At 42.9% G+C, this 21,990-nt stretch overlaps 1 protein-coding gene across 10 annotated transcripts in view; it reads right to left on the reverse strand.

The window, feature by feature from the left end:
- The window catches only part of LOC119535969 (LIM domain containing preferred translocation partner in lipoma), a 740,701-nt gene that overhangs the window by 667,846 nt on the left and 50,865 nt on the right, over positions 1–21,990 (reverse strand). For 7 of the 10 annotated variants that reach the window (XM_037838441.1, XM_037838450.1, XM_037838386.1 and 4 more), the window contains exon 2: positions 4,147–4,262. The gene's annotated coding sequence lies outside the window, so the exon portion shown is untranslated. Of the gene's footprint in view, positions 1–4,146; positions 4,263–6,149; positions 6,205–15,356; positions 15,677–20,538; positions 20,631–21,990 lie in introns of those variants that run through there. The other 3 variants (XM_037838432.1, XM_037838400.1, XM_037838427.1) reach the window with 3 other exon arrangements.

Raw genomic sequence — 21,990 nt, forward strand, 5'->3', positions numbered from 1 at the left:
AGCAAACTTTGTACAGCAGCCTGTTGGTGAAAATTGAGCTGGACACTTAACCACATATAAAGAAAAGAGACTCTTTACCTGCCCAGCTAAGCCTCTGCTATCAGCTCCCTCAGAATGTGTCCAACCCTAGAAGCCAAACCATATCAATGAGTCCACCCTGCCCACCCCTGGACTGCTGTCATAAAGTTCCACAGCCCACTGAAAAGTCTGGGATCAGGTCCCATCCTGGAAACATTCCCCAGTGTTCCCATCCTTTCTGCTCTCCCAACCTTCCATCTAAGTTGGAGCTCTGAGGCTATAACTGACATACCATGATTTCCCAAGCACCTAGTCCGAGGCGTAAAACATATCAGGTAATTAATACAGTTCCTTCCTAGTGTGCATTAACAACTCCTCTCTAGTGTGCACTTCTATCTTGTGCATATGTTTTTCTCTCCAACTAGACTCTGAGCATCTCAAGGTCAGGAACTGGGCCTAATCACCTTGGTTTCCTAAAGATTCTGATGCTCATTAACTTCCATTCCAGATAAACATTGGGATCAGGGGAGAGGAGAAGCACACAGTGTGTGAACCAGGGGTAGATATTAGGCAACAATCTACAGAGGGCACATGAGGCTCTCTGTCCATCCAGGCATTAGACCCCTGTAACCCAGTGAGGGAGATCCAGAGAAGTCCTCCAGTCTCCTAGGACCATACCCACTGGTCTCATGCCCAAGGAAGAATAGAGGTTATCTCTACAGAAGGCAATGAAATTGAATCCAATGGAAACAGGAGGAAGGAAGCAAAAGCAAAAGAGAGAGCTCTCCCTTTTTCTTTCATGGACAGCAAGCACACCTCCTACAAGACCTCCCTGGGTTACATGAAGAGCCACAGCATCTCAGAAGGCTGGATGGGACACTGCTCAGACCGAGCAAGTCCTTTTGTAATTTTTTGAAGCAAATATCACAAAGGCATTCAAATCTGGCTAAGCAGATGGTCACACATGCCCAGAAACCACCTGACCAAGTAATTGTAGGGAGCCAAGACATTCACCTCTGACGGAAGAGACCAATGCTTTGCTTCCGGCAGAGGCTAATACCTGATGCTTCTGAGGACCAAAGAGGAAATATTAAAACTGAAAGTCCCTGCCTATACTTGACAATTATACCCGGGTGTCAACGGAGGCAAATAATTTCCTTCCTGACTCCCACTGGGCCAGTCATACCTGGGGCAGGAGGTGTGATTTTCTAGTCAAACAATGCAAGAGCCAACCTGGCTAGACTGTGCTTCTGTGGGGTCTTTTAAGCATTTAGCTCCCTCGGTTTCTACATCTACCACCCTCTACTTCTTGCTTCCTAAGGCAAAACTAATATAAAAATGGTAATAATAATAGACAATTCCATTTCAACTTCATTATCAAACAAAGATCCTAGCTCCTTTCTAGGACTGAAGACAATGTAGATGCCCATCAAATCTTAGGGATGATGGGATGTGGAGTCTGGAGGAAGGGAAGGAAGGATATACCCTGAGCATATAGTCTCCACCAAGCCCAGTGCTGGGTACTTCACTTACGTGGCCTTGTTGTTCTTTACACTTGACATGAGTCTTTTAACTAAAGGCCTGTAGTAACCTATCACGTATGGGTCACACTTTATAGTTTACCAAGTAGGCAGGCAGGCATCTGTCAGCATTCTTCATCTAAGCAAACGTGACACAGGCAGAGCAATGATTATTATTACCATTTCTCAGATTAGGAAAATGAGGTCTGAGGGATGTTACTTTTCTATCGTTGCACATGTAATAATTGGCAGATCTAGGACTGCAAACCAGATCTTCTGATACTCCACCCTGCTATAGCTGGCTGGCTTTTTATTCACTCACAAACTTCTTAAGCCATGCTGGTCTTTCTGTCCAGTCCATTGATTCATTCTCATAAAACCATGTAGTCCAGTCTCATCTGTGCTAGAATTCCTATAACTCCTCAACAGAGAGCTGACCAGTGCCTGACTGAACACCCTAAGGGAAAGGGACACTCACAAAGTTGGGGTTTATAACGCATTGTGCACCTATTATGTGCCAGTGATTCCAGTAGACTCAGGAGATACACACAAGAACAAGAGACATCGTCCCTCTTGTAACCAGTTTTTATATTCATGAAGGCCATAATCACATGTGCCCCAGCATCCTGCCTTCTCCAGGGTCTCATTCCTGTAACAGTTGCTAGTGGGGCATCATTTCTGGTCCCCTCAGCATCCTCTTGTAGAAAGTTCAGTTTGCTAATGTCTCTTTCTAAGGATGTGAGGCAAGAAGTAAAGCCCAACACTCTAGGGGAGCTCTGACCAGTGGGTTACTGGGTGTGAAGAATGCTCATGGTTGGCCACACAGCATCCAGTCCTTCTTCCCCCTCCTAACAGCACCCAGATATTCCTTTCAGCTGCCCTGAGGGCTGAGTGGGATTGTCCCTAGCATCAGCTCCAGAGGAGAACCCCAGTTCATACACACCACTGGTTCAGAAACGTGCAGTAACCCCAGCCTATAGGAGAATGGCAAACAAGGCCCTCTTTCTCCCAAATGAGAAGGACGATGCTTGTGATCTGGACTGAAGTGGCAGCCATCTTATGATCATGAGGTAATACACCCTGAGAATGAAGCCAATACATAAAGGAGGGCAGAGCAAAGAGCACTGCAGAGAAACAGAGCTGGAATCCTGCTCAAACTGGACCTGAAGCCCACCTGACCGCTGGACTTGTTAGTTTCTAGGTATTTTTTGAAGGATCACGCGCCTATTATGCTCTAGAAACCATGCTCCATTTAATGCAGTCTGAGTCTGCATCAGCATTTTAGAGACAAAAGCTGCGGCTGGCTCATAACTAGCTTACGGGCAACAAAAACTTCTGAGTCTCTTCCAGCTTGCTCCTAGTTAAGGCACTCTTTCTTATCCTGTCATTAAACATTTGATTTTGTCTTTTTACCCAAATGCAGGGCTTCTTATTTAGCACAATTTAATTTAACACTGAAACCTCAGAAGGGAGAGCAGGTAACAAAGATTCACATTTGATAACTGAACTTCATTCGGGGAGAAAAATATTCAATACCTTGTTTGAAAGTTTAACAGAGTAAATTGTTTTAAGAATTAAAGCAGTGGTTTTAAGCCTTTTATTTTATGCCCCTAGAAAGTGAACTGTACTTTCAAGGTATACAGATTAAAAAAGAAAGAGCCACAAAAGGTGACTATAAACTCCGCAACACTTTTAAAGGAAATTAGGTTTTATCAGTAACAATAGCATCTGCTCCATTTTTAAAAACCACACCACAAACATAATAAGGCATATTATTTATTCCATATAAGGCCAATAATTTGGGGCACATATGGACTTGCACTCAAGATGAAAACCACAGATCTAAAATCCTAAGTGGGAGACTTACACAGAATTTCTCAACTATTCTCCTCAGATCTCCTCATACATTGATACTTTTTACCACCCTCACTTCTTAAAATGTGGCATTCTATTCTACTCAGTAACCCCAGGGGTGCACCAAAACACCAGGGAAGTTCACCTCACCTGTTCAGAATTCCCTTTCTGGGTGTCCAACAGGTTTCAAACTCAGACCCCAATGGAGTTTCTTTAAGACAAAAGGTCATACACTTTGCCTAAGAACTTTAGACTCACCTACCTCAAAGGGTTGTTATGAAAATAAAACGGGATCACAAAAGAAGAAGCACCTTGCACAGAGGTAAACAAAAGCCACTCAATATTAGTTTTTTTCCTTGCAAAAACCCATAACACTGTTCACTGACATTTTCATTTTGGTCTTTCAATTTCAAGAACATTTCACACCATGCCAAAGGAGAAGGAAGTAATACAGTCACCGGCAATGCAAAAACTTTACTCCAATTTTTTCTTTCCCAATTTCTCTGTATGCCACCTACAAAAGCTGAGTACTGCCTTTGCTTGCCATACATTTTATTAGCATTATTATAGCTTGTCCATTGTCAACGAAATCAACTGAAGAAAATAGGAAGGACATTTCTGTTCTTCCCTAGTTCTTACTCCATCCTAGTTACTAGTGCCCATGTTTAAAATGGAAACCAACAAATTTTAATATTGATTAAAATTTACATATTGATTTTAAAAAGGAAAGTCGTCTTTTCTGTGTAGGACTCACCAATGAAGACAAATATCTTCCTGCCAATGAATGACTGGTGGAGCAAACACTAGATTGGGAATCAGGGGACTGGATTCTGTCTTCACTTCTTTCTCTGGGCCTCACAGTGTTTCCACCTGTGGAAAATGAGAGAAGAAAGTTGGTTTTGAATATCTAGGGTCTTACCAGCTTTAGAATTCCCCCTGTTTATTAATGCAATGACTAGTCTATACTGGGAATAATGCCAAGTTTAAAACTAAATCTAGTGGCTCTACTCACTAGTTCCTAAAGCCTCAGTCAGTTCCCAACCCTTCTAATTTTACTAATCTGTCTCAGGGTGATGGGGAAAGAGAATGCTACTGACCCGGTGTTCATTCCTCAGCTCTCCTGGGAAAACAAACTTCATCTTAGTAATAGAGGTGAAAGAGATCAATTAGTTAGACAGTCACATTGTAGGAAAGAAAAAAAAATAGCATAATCTGAATGACAGCAATAAAAAGAAATAGCATAAATCTGAAGATGAATCTCTAACTATGGGACCTCATAATCCTATGAGCTTTAGTTTGCTCAACTGAAAAATGGGGGACAGTGAGCAAGAGGGAGCTGGACAATCTCGAAGCTTCCTAATAAGTCCCCATTACAGATTTTATTTCATTATGAACTAGTAACCTTTTGGTAAGGATTACACAACATATATTCCAGCAGACAAGTATTCCAGGGCAGTAGGCATTATAAAATGTATCCTTTGTATATACTGGAAAAATCCACATACCAGAAAAACTATAACATCCATTTTCATTGCTGTCATTTTAAACGTCATTTGGTCAATCACACAATTTAAGAAATGTTCCACATCTGCAAATACCCACATAAGTTCAAAGTTGGGAGGGATCTTAAAAATGACCACCTCAACCCTTCCAACTGACAGAAGGGAGATGACCACTCCAGGAACCCACCATTAGTGGCAGAACAGAGAGCTCCAAGTGCAGGGCTTGGCCACAAAGATTACCAATGTTACCATCCACGCTGACAGAGGAGGAACCCGAGAATCGCTGGGCAAAAGGACTTGCCCTGGATCACACAGTCAGTTATGGAGCAAAGCCACGACTTACACACCCAGGCCTTTGAATATCTGCTTCAAAGCTTTCCTGGTATATCCCAATAGCAGACAAAAATTAAGTAAGGAAAATGGACGATAATCAAAATGAACCCAGCCAAGCATTGAGCTTCCTGGGAGCTAGTGGTCTTCAAGGACATTAGAACTCTCAAAGCCACTTCCACTAAAACTAGACAAAGCAGTAATTTCCAACTTGCTGATGAACAGATTGCTAAGCCAACGTAAAGTCTGTGAACAGTGCGACATCATAGAAAACAAAGATGGCTGTCCAACCCCAAACCCCAGGGAAGTTACACTTCTCTTTGCAGGAGTTAAAAATCAGAACAGTTCTACAACAGTAACCAAGGACATCTGACTTCCCAGGTTTCTAAAACTCACTGAAAGGTAAAGCTCTCCATACTTTGCCCTCACTCACACAGCTTCCCTTCCCTCCATGCACAAATAAAAGTGGCCTCCCTTTTCCATAGTCAACTTCTCTTTTAATAATTTTTTCATCTTTTCCATAAAGAGAACAAGCAGCTTTGCTAAAGAACCGCTGTGAAATGATTGAAGTTCCCATGCAAACAAACCATTACCAGAGTTCAAATGCAATTTAAATTACCACTTGTTAAAGTGCTCCTCAATTTTGTGGTAAGTTTCCAAGGAGAATTACATGCTATATACTATTTAATTGGTTGTTTTCTATTTTTTAACATCCATTTATCCCCCCTTCCTTATATTTCAGAAATGTCTATAAAAGCTTCCCGTTAAAAAATTATACACTGTTGAATAGATTAAATCTAAAGATTGAAAAGTATCAGAGAAACAGCTGCAGGATTACACAGCTCAACAGAAATTGACAGTTTTTGACACCACAAAAACATGCAGAATTTTAAAACCTTGGGAGTCACCAATAGTGTCCTCTCACTTTATAGATGAAGACTGAGTCCCCAAAAGAGAAAGTCGTCTCACTGGTCAGCTAGAGTCAAGATGAGAATCAGGCTCCTAACTCCCAGTCCAGTGTGGCTTCTTTTCATCACCACAAATTTGCCCATAAATGGCAGGAGGAAATGGCAGGAAATACTCAACGAACTTGATTTTCCACCTGCATTTTCAAAGAGAATGCATAAAGTCCTCTTCAAATATATTCCTGACTTCAAAAGCAGAAACAGCAAGTATCTCCCCATGAGAGAGAAAAAGAAACAAAAGTTGATGAATGAGTACAATGGAAGGAGCTCAAAATGAGACATTTTATAAGCTGATTCTTGGCAGGAGAAGTCAAGGAACTCACATAGATTCACTAAACAAGTTACGGGACCTCAAGACTGCAGATTTCTACTGCTCTAGCTGGCTGTGAATCACTGGCTGCTGCTGGACTGAGAGATACAGAATCAACAAAGGGAAAGCAGGACTTGCCAGATCTGTAAATGGGAAGGATTTCTAGAGGCCATCCGTGAGTTCAGGATGAAATTCAAGGCTTTCATGGTGAACTTGTGTTCAAATTCAGATTCCATTTCTAACCCTTAGTGGGACCAGGGCCTTGAATTAATTATTTAATCTTCCTGAGCTACAGCTTCCCTGTCTACAAAACAGAGCTAATCCCACCTACCCATCAGGCTGTGGGCAATCATTTCCTGGTACTCCACAAGTCAACGTGCACTGCACAGAGTCTGCACACAGCATGGATTAATGTTTGTCCCCTTGCCTTCCAAGCTTTCTATAATTTCTCAAAGCCTATGGTTTTGTGATTCTAATTTATGTGAACTACAACTGATTCTTAGGAGCCGTGTATGTTCCTAAGACTATCACATAATGTATGTCCTCTGAGTATAAATTCATATTATTTTATTATTCATAAAAATTAAAATGCATGCATGAAAACTAACATATCCAAGTATTTTCCTTCAACAGAAAACTTTTTGGACCTGCTGCTTAAAAATTGCCTTCAAATTCAGTTTATGAACTGCACAATCCCAATTTCAGGTCCAAAATCTCATTTAAACTTTCCATCAACTCAATGAGAAAGAAATTATTTTTCCCAATTGTACACTGAGGAAACCGAGGTCAGGGAAGTTAGGTACCTGCCCATGGTTTCAGGGTTAGTAAGTGGTAAAGCCAGAACGTGAATCCAGATCTGCAAAACCAAACTCCAGGTCTTGGGTTTTATTACTTTGCAGTTACAACTATAATATGGACTGTTGTTCTGCTAGAGGTAGAAATAAACCTTTTTAAAAAAAAAAAAAAAAAAAAAAAAAAAAAAAAAAAACCTCTTCTGCTATTTTCACATTTTAAAGAACTTTGGGATAAAAATAAAATAAAACCTGCATTTTCAAATTTAAAAAAAAAAATAAATTCACATTAGAAGCAGGTAACTCCTTCCTGAATTCCACCATGTTGTTATGCTTTTAAGTAAACTTAAAAAGCTCGGAGCCCCAGCACTAAGCAGACAGCTGCTAGGTATGTGGGAAACAGGCCTGAGAAAAGTTAGCAATGAGCTAATATCAAGCCAGCTCAAAAACAAATTCAAATGGCTGGGTCACAATCAAACAAATGGTGGATAAGCCTAAGATAGACTGAATATCCCACTGGCAAAACTGTTAGCAGAACAGACGGTTATTGCACCTTCTGTCCTTGATAAAGCACAGTGTGTGGACCTAGCAAGTACAGGTCCTGTGGAGAATTGAAATGAGTTGGACATACCCACAGCTCTCAAAGAGCCCAGCCTCACTGGGTGCACACTAGGAAACAAAAGACAGAATGGGAAGCATGCAGAAACAGAAGTACTCTGAGGGTCTGGAAGAGCTTTGCTGATGATGTGACATCTAAACTGAGCCTGCATATACCCAAGAGGATTTTCATGTATGAGGAGGAAGAAAAGAAGCCCAGGAACATGATGTGCAAAGGCCATAAGGAGGATGGGTTCAGGGTGTTCTCAGAGAAAGTGACTAATATGGCTAGACCAGAGGCAGTGGACATAAAGGGGTGCGATGGGATATGAGATGAGGCTGGAAAGGAACATTGCGGTCAGAACACGAAGAACCTTATGTGTCAGGCTAAAGCACTTGGGTTTTGAGAGACTCAACTGTTGCCTTTTGAGAAACGATGAGAGGCCAAGTTAAAAAGTGGAGATGGCCCTTTAAGAAATGAATCTCTGCCCCACTCCACCCCCACCCCCCAGAGGCAGTCAGATTCTAAGATCAGCAAGGATGGAGGTGTCTGAAAGAGAGCTTGCTCTGAAGGGAGCCCTATCTCTGCGGCCCAACCAACAGAGAAGTCAGGGGAGAAGGTGGCTCTCAGAGCTATCCCTAACCCATACCTCCACTGACCCTTCCCTCAAAGTCTGGATTGCTCTCACACAGAAAAGACTCCTGGAGGACCCAGGAAGGAAACCATGACTCAGGTTCCAGACAAGACTTCCACTCTGCTTTCAGGAAACTGCCAGCACCAGCAGACTTTGTGAATCAGAAAATAGGGTGGACATAGGCTCTAGCCGCTTACCTGTCACTCACAAAGCAGGAACCAGAGGCCTCTCCAGCACCTGCCGTGTATGCACAAAGCTCCATGTCACAGAGCCCCGAGCCAAGCCTGGCACAGTGTGACTGAGGGCTTTGACCAGCAACGAAACTGCCCTGATATCACCATTTAGATTGTCTGGAATCCTTCTTTCCCTTAAAGGAAACTTTGTGGCAGTTTACATATGTCCAAGGCACAGGGAAGATAGGATACCCTCCCTGCCCTTAAAGAGCAACCTATCTAGAAGGAGAGACAAGACATGAACAAAGCAGATGGCAAGTGCCATTAAGGAAGCAGAGATAGTAACAATATAAATCTTCATAACAACCTTACAAGATGGCGTGATTATTTATAACCATTTTACAGATGAGGAAACTTGAGCTAAAGCAGATTAACTGGCCTAAAAGTATTACAAGCGGAGGTTAAAACCCAGATCCCATGCTCATATCCTCAGAGCTAACTGTGAGTTAGCAGAAAAGAAAACAGAGAGATCAATTATAGTGTGGGAGAGTATGGATGGTGGGGAGCAGATGGTGAGCAGAAATGACTGAGGGAAGAAGGTGGCACCTACACAGAAGTTTAAACGAGGATCAGGAGTTGTATGGACAGAGAAGGGAGAGGTCATCTCCATCTAAAGAAACAGCATGAGCTAATACATGAAGGTTAGAAAATGCAGGGTATATCTGGAAAATGGCAAGGTATGTGGCTGATTTAAGGATAGGTGAGCGGGACCATAAAGGAAGTCAACAGTGGATACATAATGGTATATGGTTATGATGGGCCCTGGATACCAGTGATGGGAGTTTTTCGTATTGCCATTAAGTACTAGGAAAACAATAAATGTTTCAAAGCAAAATTGTTGCATGGTCTCTGCTATACTCGGGTTTCTGTGTTCCAGGGCTCAGGCCATGAAGATGACCTTTCAGGACCTGGACCAGGGTCAGGGATAATGAACCTTCAGGTGCTTTCCAGTCAGTGTCCACAGAGACACTGTTCCCTGGCTGTGACTTTGGGAGTTAGGAAGTATATGTCTATTTCACTATGTTTCTATTAACTATGTATCTCTACAGTTCGTTGCATTAAATTCCAGGCCCTCGCTGGACCATAAGTACCACCAACTGATGAAAAGGGCACAGAGAACAGGACAGGCATCTTAGAATTAAAAGACCTACTCTTGAGTCTTGGATCCTCCACTTATTAACTATGGAACCTTGAGCAACTAAATTCCTTTTAACAAAGCCTCAGTTTTTCCTCATTTGTAAAATGGAAACAACAATGCTTACACAGCTAGGTTCTTGTGAAAATTAATAATTAATTTGTGGCATTACTTATGAGGATATATGTTTCTACATGTAGGTTGACATGGATAGAACAGGTGACTCCCAGGAAAGCCACCACACTGACAAGGGTAGTGTAAAATCTGCCCAACCCTCCTTGTGAAGTGATCTAAATCTGGAGTTGTCAACAATATTTTTTTTTCCCCTGTTGAAAATTTAGCTGTATTCCCCCAGGAAAGCCATTATTCTTTTTGTGCCAAATTGTTTTCATCTTTCAAATGACCCCGTAATCCCACTTAGGGCAATATACATAAGGGAATAATCCAAAAGGGAAAAAAAGAAGGCAATTTGTTCAGAGATGCTATTCATGGTGCTATTTCTAGCTCTTTATATATCCATCTATTATAGCACTTATCTCACTGTGCTGTAATTATCCACTCCCCTTCCATATGCCTCCAAATTATCTTTGAATCAATCCCCAGCACCTAGCACAATGCCTGGCATACAGTAAGAACTCAATAAATGTTTGTTGGCTAAATGAATGGGACATATAAAGGAAATTTTAAAGAAACTCAAATGATCAAAAACAAAACACTGTTTTTAAGAGATAATGTTGAATAGATTAAAAAAAAAAAAAAACTGGTTACTATAGTACTATAGAGCGCAAACTATTTGAAGAGGAGTGTGTGAAGAAACCTCAGGAGTGAATTTCAGATGATTCAAATTTAAGTCTCTGAGCTCCTCGGGGGTTAGGCTGATTGTAGTAAAGAGCACCATGGGATTCTCAGGAACACGAGGTTACAAGCAAGGTTAGCTTCGGCCTGGGGATCAGAGCCTGGGGTTCATTCAGGAATCTTGGATTCCCAACCTGACCCAGCTATTACCTTGTTGCGGGACTTTGACTGAATCCCCTAATTTTTCTGCTGAAAAATGACCAGTTTCTTTGCTGAAAAAATGGAGTATTTGCTGCAAAGCCCAGCTCACTAAAAAGAATTACAGAAGCAAGCAAGGGCCAGAAACAGTGAGTCCAGAGTCCTCAAGCCAAGGTGGGACCCTGAAGACCCAACTCTTCTGGTCTCTCACTGGGCATTTCAGAAACATCTTACATGGTGGTTGAAGGCTTCCCACCAGAAGCAGCTTTGCAAGAACACACAACACATCAAGGAAAAAAACATATTAAATATGGCCCATAAAATCAACATCACTCTGAATGCTCTGTATTCTTGGTGGGAAAGAATGCTTTAAAAAAATACCCAGGGAGAGCAAAGGAAGCAGCATGTTCCGCGGGGCTTATTTTGGGGCATTCCAGCAGCTTTCGGCCAGAAAGTCAGAGGCAGGAAGACACTGCCCTCCATTCCTTGGCCAGAAGCTCAAGGTTAGAAACCAAAGGGAGAAGCACACACACTCCTTAGTCCTGGAACTCCATCTGCATGTCTGTGCAACCAACACTGTACATATTTTCTTCTCCCTCTGGATCTCCCAGATTCCTGCCCATTTAGCATTACATTTCTCTGAAGAAAACATCACTTGATATCCTGTAGACAATCCCTTCAAAACATGTCCTGAACCCATCTGCTTCTCTCCAGCCCCACTTACACTGCCCTAAACAAAGTTACCATCATCTCTCACTTAGATAATTGCCAGTCTCCTATCTGACCTTCCTGCTTCTACTCTTGCCCTTATATCCCTGCAATCCATTTCCCCCACACAGCCACCAGAATGATGTTGATAAAACATAACTCAGATGCTTCCCATCACACTAGACTCAAGTCTAAGCCTCTTCTCCAGTTTACTAACCCCTACTATCACCCCTACTTGGTTCTCCTCTCATGTTTCTTTCTCTCCCTGCAGCCTACTCCCTCCTACTACATGGGCCTCCTTCTGTTCATTAAACACAAACTTATTCCCGCTTCACAGCCTTCTCATTGGCTGTTCCCTCTGCCTGGAATGCTCTTTCTCCTGATGTGTACATGGCTGGTGCCTTGTCATTCATCTCAGCTTAAACATCACCTGCCCAGAGGCCATCCTCCACTCAGTCAGTCATAGTGCCCTATGTGAGTCCTCCTCTGTGACTACTCCCTCACATTTATGTGTTCAATTATTATCTAACTGCCTCCTCCACACACCCCTACTAGAACGTAAACTCCAAGAGATCATTGTTTTGTGTGTCTTATTCTTCACTATAATCCTGGAACACTGCCCAGGACTGTATGAGGCATGTAGTGGGAACCCAATAAAGATTTAGTAATATTCGATGAAAACGTGCCACAGATAAAAGAAGTATTGAAGATTACGTAAGGGAAAGTAGCAAGCATCCTAACTAACAGCTTAGGCTTTGGAGTCAGGCAGACGAGGATTACAAATGCTTGTACTCAGGAGCTATGAGGTTTGGGCAAGTTTTCCCACTTCTCTAGGCCTTCCTTTTCTCACAAGTAAAGTGGGGATAATAGCACTTGCCTTGTGGGACTATGGGGAAAATTAAAGGAGAGAAACCCTGTAGGGCACTTAGTGTAGTACTCAGTACAGAATAAATGCTGGCTATCATCAACAGCAACCTCATCTTCCAGTGAGAAAACTGAGACTCAGAAAGGAGCCGGACCACATCCGGGTTAGACAATGAATTAGCAGCAAAATCAGGTCAGAAAATCACATCTCTCATCTCTGCCCACTACTCCACAGACCATCTCTTCCTTAGACACCATAATAGCAAAAATGCTAGACATCATTTCATTTATTTCTGCATTGTTCCAGAAAGGATCTGACATGCTTGATAAAAGATACAGAGAATTTGGGATATTTTTTTAATGAGGAAATGGGGGAGGAAGATGGGAAAAGAAGGTGAAGTTGATAAATAAATAAACAAACAAACAAACAAAAGCCATATGTCTGGCTAAGTCCCTTAAGTCAAACAACATTCCTTTGCAGGAGGTGGTCTTCAAACTTGGCTCTGAGCTTCCCAGAGACCAATATAAAGCAAAGGAAAAATATCTGTGCACACACCTTTAGCACACTTGATTTAACAAAATGTCACAGCAATGTGTAAGGAGGCATCATTACCCAGTTGAGAATCACCCTGCTCGGCCACCTTCCTGTCAGTCAGAATCCAGTATCTCCTTACCCCTGATCAGCTTGCACTCTGAAGTCAGTCTACCTGGGTTCAAGTCCCAGCTCCACTAATGACTGTGTGACTTTGGGCAACTTACTTAACCTCTCAAAGTCTCAGGTTCTTTCTCTAGAAAAGAGAGGTGAACAATAGTACCTACTCAATCAAGTGCTTAATCTGGAGCCCAGTAAACAATGAATGCATGTTGGTTCTCCTTATTAACAGTGTTGTTATTCATATTATTCATATTAGTATTACCAACATTACCTCTTAGTGCCCCTGTTCCTCAGCATCACAGCTCTCTAACTATTTGTTAATTTGCACTTGGAAAAGCCTTCGCTCTTTAAGAAAGTCTCCTCCCACCCCACAAACAGGGCCTACAATTACCACAGCTGGGCAGGCTGTGTGCAGGTTCCTAGGAGTCCTGTGCAAGTTCCTGCCTCTCCACTGCCTCAGAGCCCTTCAAGATGTTTCCCTTTCATAGGCATTGACCGGAACTGAGGTAGGTATCAGAGCAGTTTCTCTCCTCTGTTACAGCTGTCATCACATGCCACTGATGTCCAAAGTGCTTCCCCAACACACATCTCCACCATCTTCCCAGTACTGTAGAAAGGGGCCCTCGAGTTGATCTAAAGCAGAACCGACTGAAAGGAGTAGCTCATCCCATCTGTGTGACAACATCTGGGTGGACCATGAAAGGGTGCACTCTTGGACTCTGTTGAATGCTGCAGTTACGTCAAAGCAAGTGAAAGATGTGTCGGGCGCGTGTGTGTGTTTCAAATCTTTTCAGAATCAGGGCTCACCTTTGAGTGGGAATAATACTGCAAAATTCTTGCAGCTTCAAGAATACCAGTAGAGGCTTAGAAAGAAAGCCCTGCTCACTTTCTTCCGTGACCCGTGCATTATTTTCACTGAAATAAGGGCCTCGACTATTGAGTTCTGCCTTTTGGACCAGCTATCATCCCCCATTTTTTTTTAATCTCTTTTTTTTTTACTGTAGAATATAACATATATACATAGAAGTGATAACTTTCCAAGTACAATTTAACAAGTAGTTAGCAAATTTCAAAGAACGTTATGGGTTATGGTTTCACAGTTTCAGTTATTTCCTTATTGTGAAATATAATATATATGCAACAAGGTAATATCTTTCAAAGGATGATTTAATAAGTAATTATATAGGAAATTTCCTTATGAGGTACAGTACCATAGTTTCAATTTGTAACCCACATCATCCCCTTTTTAGGAAAAAAAAGGATATGGGCAGCAAAGCAGATCAGAAGGTAGCAACTCAGATTCAAACAACATTCATATAACCAAAAGAAGAAAAAGGTATTAGAAACCAAAGAAACTGGAAAACAACAATAACAACAAAAGGAAAGTTAGAAAACCACAAATGTAGACCTCTGAGCCCATGTGGCAAGATGGAGAGAGGTCTGAACTGGCAGAACTAGGTCCTGTACCTCAATTTCTCACCAAGTAGATCTGTGTGGGCAAATCTGGGCTCTGTGAATCTCAGTTTCCCCATCTGCAAAATATGCATCCTCTCTGCCTTGCCTGAAGAGGCAGCCTAGGCCTGGCTAAAGGAGGAATGGGCCTCAGGTGAGAAGATACTGGGTTCTAATCCTACCTCCTGCTGCTAATTAACCACAAGTCTTTGGAGCAATTTAGCTAGGCTTTGTGAGCCTCTACTTCCCATTATCATTCTGTAATATGAGACAGGTAGACTGAGTCATCGCTATGCCTCCTTCCAACTCTGACAGCCCATCAAATCTACACAACATCCTGCATGCAATACATTCATTCCACACTGGACTCTGCATAAACGTGAGACACCAATTCTTAGGTCCAACCATAACTCAGCTTTTGAAGCTAAAACTACTTCTCCCCCAATGTCCACAAACATCCCTTTTGGCTTGTTACTTTAGCCCCAGCAATCAGACAGACAGCAACACTCCGGAATTATCTTTCTACCCAATCCAAATTAGGCCTCAGATGAAAGCAAATACACGTCTAATTTTTCATATATACAAATAGAATTTTTCCTCAGGCAGAGTCCATCTCTAAATCTCCCTGTGAGAAACACTCCCCTGGGAAAACAGTTGCACACACCCCAAATTTAAAGCAGCCAGCGTTCCCAGCAACATTCCCATCACCCTGCAAGTCAGTCTGCCCACGGGGCTGTGAGTCCCGAGTCTGCGAGCAGAAATGCCATTTGCTAGGGCACTAATGATGTACTCACGCGACGTCAGGCCACCACAGGCAGCTGGCCCTCCACTCTCCCTCACTCCTTCTCACAAGCCTTCCGTCCCACTGCACGGGACACTGCAAGGAGGTGGTCCTGAAGCTCGATGGGAAAGGAACTGAGACATTCTCTCCTCAGCCTCCAAAACAAGGGGCAAAGGAGTGGAGGGGAAAGAGGGGGGCAGGAGGAGGGGGGAGGGGGTGACCTTGTTTCTGGAAACAGGAATTCAAATCCTGCTTCTCCTAAACCCTGAGTCATCTCCTCCTCTTCCAATAGATCAGTGTGGTGGGTAAACATTTCCAAATATGGAGAAGCAAGCTGGAGGATGTCAGAAAAATCACCCTTCTCTGCTCGGGCACTTGAATAAAATGCCCCACTTAAGACAGAATTCTTTTACTCGGTGTAATTATTAACCCCAAAGATAAGGTGTCTCAGCTCTTCCATACACTGTCCTGTCATAGGGAAGAGTCTCCCACCCAAACAAGTGTCTGGTTTGAAAGGCCTTAAATTCATCTTAGGAGTGGGACCATCTACAAGGCAACTGAATTTATGAAATAAATCTATTAATTCAGGGAGGGGGAGGTAATTCGGGTGGATGCTCCTGAGGATATCGCCAGGGATCCCAGATGCAGTTCCTTGGGAACTAGATGAGTCTGAAAACAAACCCTCCCCTTGCACCCCAATCTCTGACCAGGGGTGGGCTGGGCTGCCTTAGGCTGGGAGAACGCCTGAGGACTTACTTTTGCATGAGGTCTCCATAGGGCAGACCCCAGGGAGAAAGTTCCAGAGTGAACCCAGACAATCAGAAGAATATGTGGGAGGACAGGGAGGCAGACCCAATTTAATGTGTAAAATACTTCTGACCCTAAGATCCTGAGAAGTATTCCATGACTAAGTTGGACCAGTGAAGCCAGTCAGGAACAAATCTATCCAGAATGATTCCAGACTGAATCAGAGGAGGAGAAAGAAGGATGAAGTGATGAGATGCTGCAGTAAGTGGAAGTGTGAGGAGGTAGGGGTGTGCTCAAAGAAGGGAGTCCAACCACATCTTGGCTTCCCAGAGGCTCTATTTCTTAATATTACATTTTTCTATTGTTGGTTTTAAGGGCTTTCTGTAGGTCAGAAAAGTTCTTTTTCAGAATCATGGCCCATTTCATGGTTTTCGGACCTGCACCATGAGGCTGCTTATTCTCAATCCCCAGGGAGTCTTCCAGCTGTAAACAGCATGGGTCAGGGAGGGAGGGGATCCAAGCCCTAAGCTCAGCTCAGTCACTCATTAAGGTTTTCACAAGTCAGTTCTCTCTCAGCCTCCATTTTCTCATCTACCAACTTGGATAGAAATTCCAAAATTGTTCAACTACGCGCTCTGAAAGCAACTTCTGCTTGGCCTATCCAAACAGTCATCACACATTTTATATTTTCACCAGCACCACAGATGCCTGAAAAAACTGCAGCCTTGTCTTATTTATTGCATGTTTAATAAATGAACACAAATCTAAGTTACAATGAAAATAGACAAGAAAAGAGAATCAGAGACCCTTCCACCACACAGCAATTAGTGGCACAGCCAGAACCAAACTCCGTACATAGTTCTTGACCCTGCAGTACTCTAAGGGGTCTCAGAGGCAGGCCTGAAGAGGGTAAAGGGATGGGCCTCACTCATAATTGAGAAGATGAGATTAGCCATCAGTCCTTGGGGACCTGTAGAAAAATTGTCACCCTGCTAGGAGCTCAGAGTTCCTTCCAGTACCCCAACAGGTACATTTCAACAGAGGAGAAAGAAATTCCATGCAAAATAGCTTCCTAAAGATGGCCAAGGAACTCTGAGAAACAAGGACTAGGGGTGAGTCAAGAGACAGGTATGAAAACAAAATGAAAGTTTAAATCCTCCCTCCTCCATTTTGCAATTAACAAAGGGGGCCTTCATTTCTTTAACTAATGTGTGTCTCTATTCCTCCTCCTAACCACTGAGAACCATTGGTTCTGGATCTCAGGATGAAAAAGGCCCATAAAGGCAATGGACACTACTGCCCATCCCATTCACAAATCCCATAGCATCCCTGATGTCTCCAGGGATGTGAGATCAGTATCTCCTGCAGCTGCAAATTCCATCTTTCCAACAGAATGCTCTTCCTTATATGGAGCCAAACTGTGGCTCCCGGTTCTTCAACTTCCTGCTCTTCATGCTGCATCTCTGGACCATGCAAATAATCTATGTCTGTCTCACTGGTTTGGAATTTTTGTAGGTGAACATGCATATTCCCAAAGACATCCAAGACCTCATCCCTTGGTCACTCTGGCTGTTCCCCTGATAAAATCACACTGCTGAATCCTAATGCTTTTGTTGCTGATCTATTGTTTTGTTTTTTTCCAACAAGTTACTGCTAAGCAATGTGCTGCTGGCATGATGGACTCACAGGACACACCCAGTCAGTGAGAAAACTAGAGAAGATATACCTTCAAGACCAGTTCTTCATCAATTTCTACCCCATTACCTATCCCATATACCCAACCCTTCTTGGCAAAGCTCAGGACTGGAGATCCCATCCCCAAGTCCCCACTCCTGCTCTCAGGCCCTGCTAGACCTAAAACCATTTCTAGGGCACAACACCCTTTCAAGGAACATCAGGAGAGAGAGCCTGTAAGAAAAGGGCCTTGCCAACTTAAATGCACTCAGAATAACAAAGCAACCTATAGTCAGGATACCAGGGTGAATTTGCTAATCACAGAGCTGGGAGCTTGCCATCCCAGACATTTCTAGCATCATTCAGGATCTCAGTGTCTTTACAAAAAGGGGAAATGATGTTCTTTTCTTCTGCAATTCTGATGGCACTATTTGGATATGAGGCAAATGTAGTAAAAATGATGACATCTCACATCAACAGTATGTTTTATAGTTCAGTAAGTGCTGTCCCAGATAAGTCTCATGTAATCCCTACCAACAACTGCCTCTGGAGCTAATATGATACCCAATTTAGTGATAAGAAAACTGAGGCTCAGAGAAGTTAAGGATATTCACAAGGTCACACCAACAGTAAGCAATAAAAAGAGCCCTGATCCTGGAGTTAGACTATTTGAGCTTCCAGTTTCAAGTCTGTTAACATATTAACCATTTGACTTCTGGCCAACTAATTAACCTTTCTAAATCTCAGATTCCACACCTGAAAACTAGGGATTAAAACAGCCACTCTGACTACATCTCAGAGTAGTTACAAGGATTAAATGACATAATGCAAGTGAAAGTCCTCTGAAAATAAGTAAGGCATTATAAAAGTGTAAGGGATTATTGTGTGATTACTTGTAAATGACTGTGCATTCCATTACAAATACAAAAAGCAGTGAAGTCATTCTCAAGACAAATGAACATTAAGGCTCTGGAAATTAAAGGAAAATGTTTGATACTCTACAGAATTATGTCTATAAGCTGTTCATTCTTGCAGTTCAAAACTCAGCAGCAACTGTCAGATTTTCAAACTCCCAGTCACATATATTTATAGGTCAGCTCAAGATAAAAATCCCCCTGTTCAGCTAAAAGCAAAGGCTAGGCCTAAGTGAGGTAATGGAGATAGACATTGGAAGACCCTCTGAGATTCTCAGTTCCGGAAACTATGCCTGCGATGTTTTCCTTGGAGAAGCTGTTAGAAACGCAGGCTCCAGACTCTCTGAAACAAGCCTGTAGGGAAATAAACGTACAGTAAGGAGCCTATTTACCAGACAGCACCACGGAAGCTCCCAAGCATGAATTAATCAAGGGCACAGGATACTCCAAGTTGCAGATACCAAAAAGAGCGCTATCCCCAACCCATTAAACCTCCTCGGCTTGGCTCACAGTGGCTAGACCTGGAGTTCTGGCATCCCAGGCAGCTGGCAGCAAGCTGAGGGAGCAGATGAGGCCTATTTACGTACCACAGGTCCTGCTGCAGATCACCTGGGAGCTGGAGAGCACCCAAGAAGCTCTGAGAATGCAGGAGCTGGTTCAGCTCCCTTAAGGCCTCTCTCAACACTCCAGTTTTCTTCATCAGGGTTCTCTTTAATTCCTATAAAGAGCCAAGCCATCCCCGTCATTTACAGAGGTGCCAAATCTTCCCCAGAAATCCATTCCCAAGGAGTTACAAGGATTAAACGACAAATACATTAAGGCTCTGGAAATTAAAGGAAAATGTTTGATACTCTACAGAATTATGTCTGTGTGCTGATGAGCACACAGATCAGTGATGATTGTTCTCTGGTTTGCATTTCTTCATTTGCTTACTTGTGCTTTCATATTTGAGAAAGGCAATAAACCAGTTTGTTGCATAGATGCGTGAGGACTATGAGTATGTGCCTGAATCCCCGAGGATGCACACAGCCAACTTCAAGATCACAAGCCAAATACGAGAGAGCTCACTAACCAAAATGAAAGACAGGACGTGGTAAACTCCAAGAGTTCAGAGTGCAGAAGGAACCCTTGGGAAAAGGATGGACTTGGGGGCTGAATATAAAAGAGGCTGTAGTAAGGATGAGGGCACAAAAGGCATTCTAAGAAATGAGGAGCTAATGTGCATAGGGAACAGCTAGATGCCAGTCTAGCTTAGAGGCTGTGCAGGCCACCGGTGGGGGAAGTGGGCAGATGGCCAGAGATAAACGGAAGTAACTTCGAATGGTATACTGGAGCCAAATTGTTATAGGTTAGGGTGACTGGATTCTATTCCCATACACAGGGTTTGTTGTTGTTTTGTTTTTTTGAGAAGCAAAGCGCTTACCATACCACTGAGCAGATTGAAAAAAAAAGTCTCTCTGGCCCCTGCCAGATAATAATGACAACCACAATTATAATTTAATGAGTGTTCACTCTGTGCTAGGCATTGTACTAAGCAGGTTACATAAATTACCTCACATAATCCCATCAACCACCTTGTGAGCTAGGCAGTCTCACTCCCTTATTACATATGAGGGCATGAAGGCTTAAAAGGAAAAGTAAAATGCACAAGTCCCAGAGATAGTAAGTGAAAAAAGCCAGGGCTAACTCACAGTGCAAATTCTAGACTCGAGATGTTTCTTCTAAACATCTTCTTTCCCATTGCTCAGACTCTCCCCTTCCCGTTTCTCTAAAATTAAATTCTTCTCACATAACTATCATATATAACAATCATACATAACAAACATAACCGTCTCCAGAAAAATTAACAATACTCCTTACTTGCTTCTGTTTCCCCATGAGGCCCTTGGGGTTCGGAGCCTTGTCTGTGTTCTCAGCACACTGCACACACAATATTTAAATATGTTCAGTTAGACAATGTCTGTGAAGGTTGGGGCAGGAAGGTAACACAATTCTGGCTATAATTTTAACTCTCTTTTGCAGAGAAATTGAGCCAATCTCAGTGAGGTTCCAGAGGTCCAAAGGGGAGGCACAGCCAATTTGAAAGATGCAGGTCAAGGAGCCTGTGCTTGGGGCCCTGAAGCTTCCGCAGTACTGAGTGGCCACGTGACCTGAGCCTCCAGGTGGGTGCCCCAAGGCTCTCAGAGCAAGCAGGATGGGGATGCAGGAGCCCAGGTGTTGGGGACGATTAAGGTAGCATGTATAAAATCCACCCTCAGCGATGCCGGAGATATGCAACATGACCGCTAGGGCTGATGTAACAACAGTTTAAGTTGCCCTCAGCCTTCTATGGAAGTGATAGCCGTTTGCGCCTAAGATTCACATCTAGAGTGCTAGCTTTACCACCTGCCTTCTATCCCAGCAACAGTAGCCACCAATCCTGTGCTAGCCTTACATCTGCCATCCGCCCTAGCAACAGCAGCAGCCAATCCTAGGCCGCCACCCGTTCGTACTAGCCACTCCCTCTACCTTAGGGTATATATACCCTGCCTCTTCAATAAAGTTTTGCAGCTTGATCAGAAACCTGTCTTGCTGTCATTCCTCGCGTCTCTTGTCCCATACCATTCCTCCCTCACAGGATTTGGAGCCTCCGTTGAACGTCCCGCCGGCCGGGACACCCAGGTATCTATACAGTTCCCTGGAAAAAGAAAAAGTCACGTCCCACCAAGAAGAGCATTTGAGTTAACCGAGATGCTTCCAGTTGATCATTCTCTTCTTCAATTAGTTTCCAGGACAACACAATATCCTTGTTCTCCTTCTCACTCACTTACAAAGGGCACAGAAAATATTGGGGGATGATAGCTATGTTCATTATCTTGACTGAGGTAATGGTTTCATGGGTATATACAGACATTAACACATGAAATTGTACACTTTAAATATGAACCTTGTATTGTATATCAATTATTCTCCAAATACAATGTTCAAATTAAAAAAAAAAATTAAAAAGGAAGTGTTTCCAACAAAGTGCCCCAGAGTGAAGGGAGACCTCGTCAGAATGTGACTTCTGCTACACCAATTTTTTTCTCAGCCTTAGTAAAAGGAGGGGTTGGGCCAGCACAGTGGGTTTCCAGCTTGTTTCTTTCCCTAACAGGAGAGCTTTTCCTTTAAACAAAATGCTTTGCAGATGGTTAGTTTGTAAAGTAGATAAAAGTAGAGTTGCTGGGTCTGGGCACTAGGGGACCCTTCCCTCCTCCACTTTCACCCACTTTTCACCTCCCTTGGCTCCCTCCCTCACCCCAGCACCCCAACCCCAAAGCCACTTGCAGTCCC

The sequence above is a fragment of the Choloepus didactylus genome, chromosome 1 (assembly GCF_015220235.1).
Source record: "Choloepus didactylus isolate mChoDid1 chromosome 1, mChoDid1.pri, whole genome shotgun sequence".
Classification (NCBI taxonomy): Eukaryota; Metazoa; Chordata; class Mammalia; order Pilosa; family Megalonychidae; genus Choloepus; species Choloepus didactylus.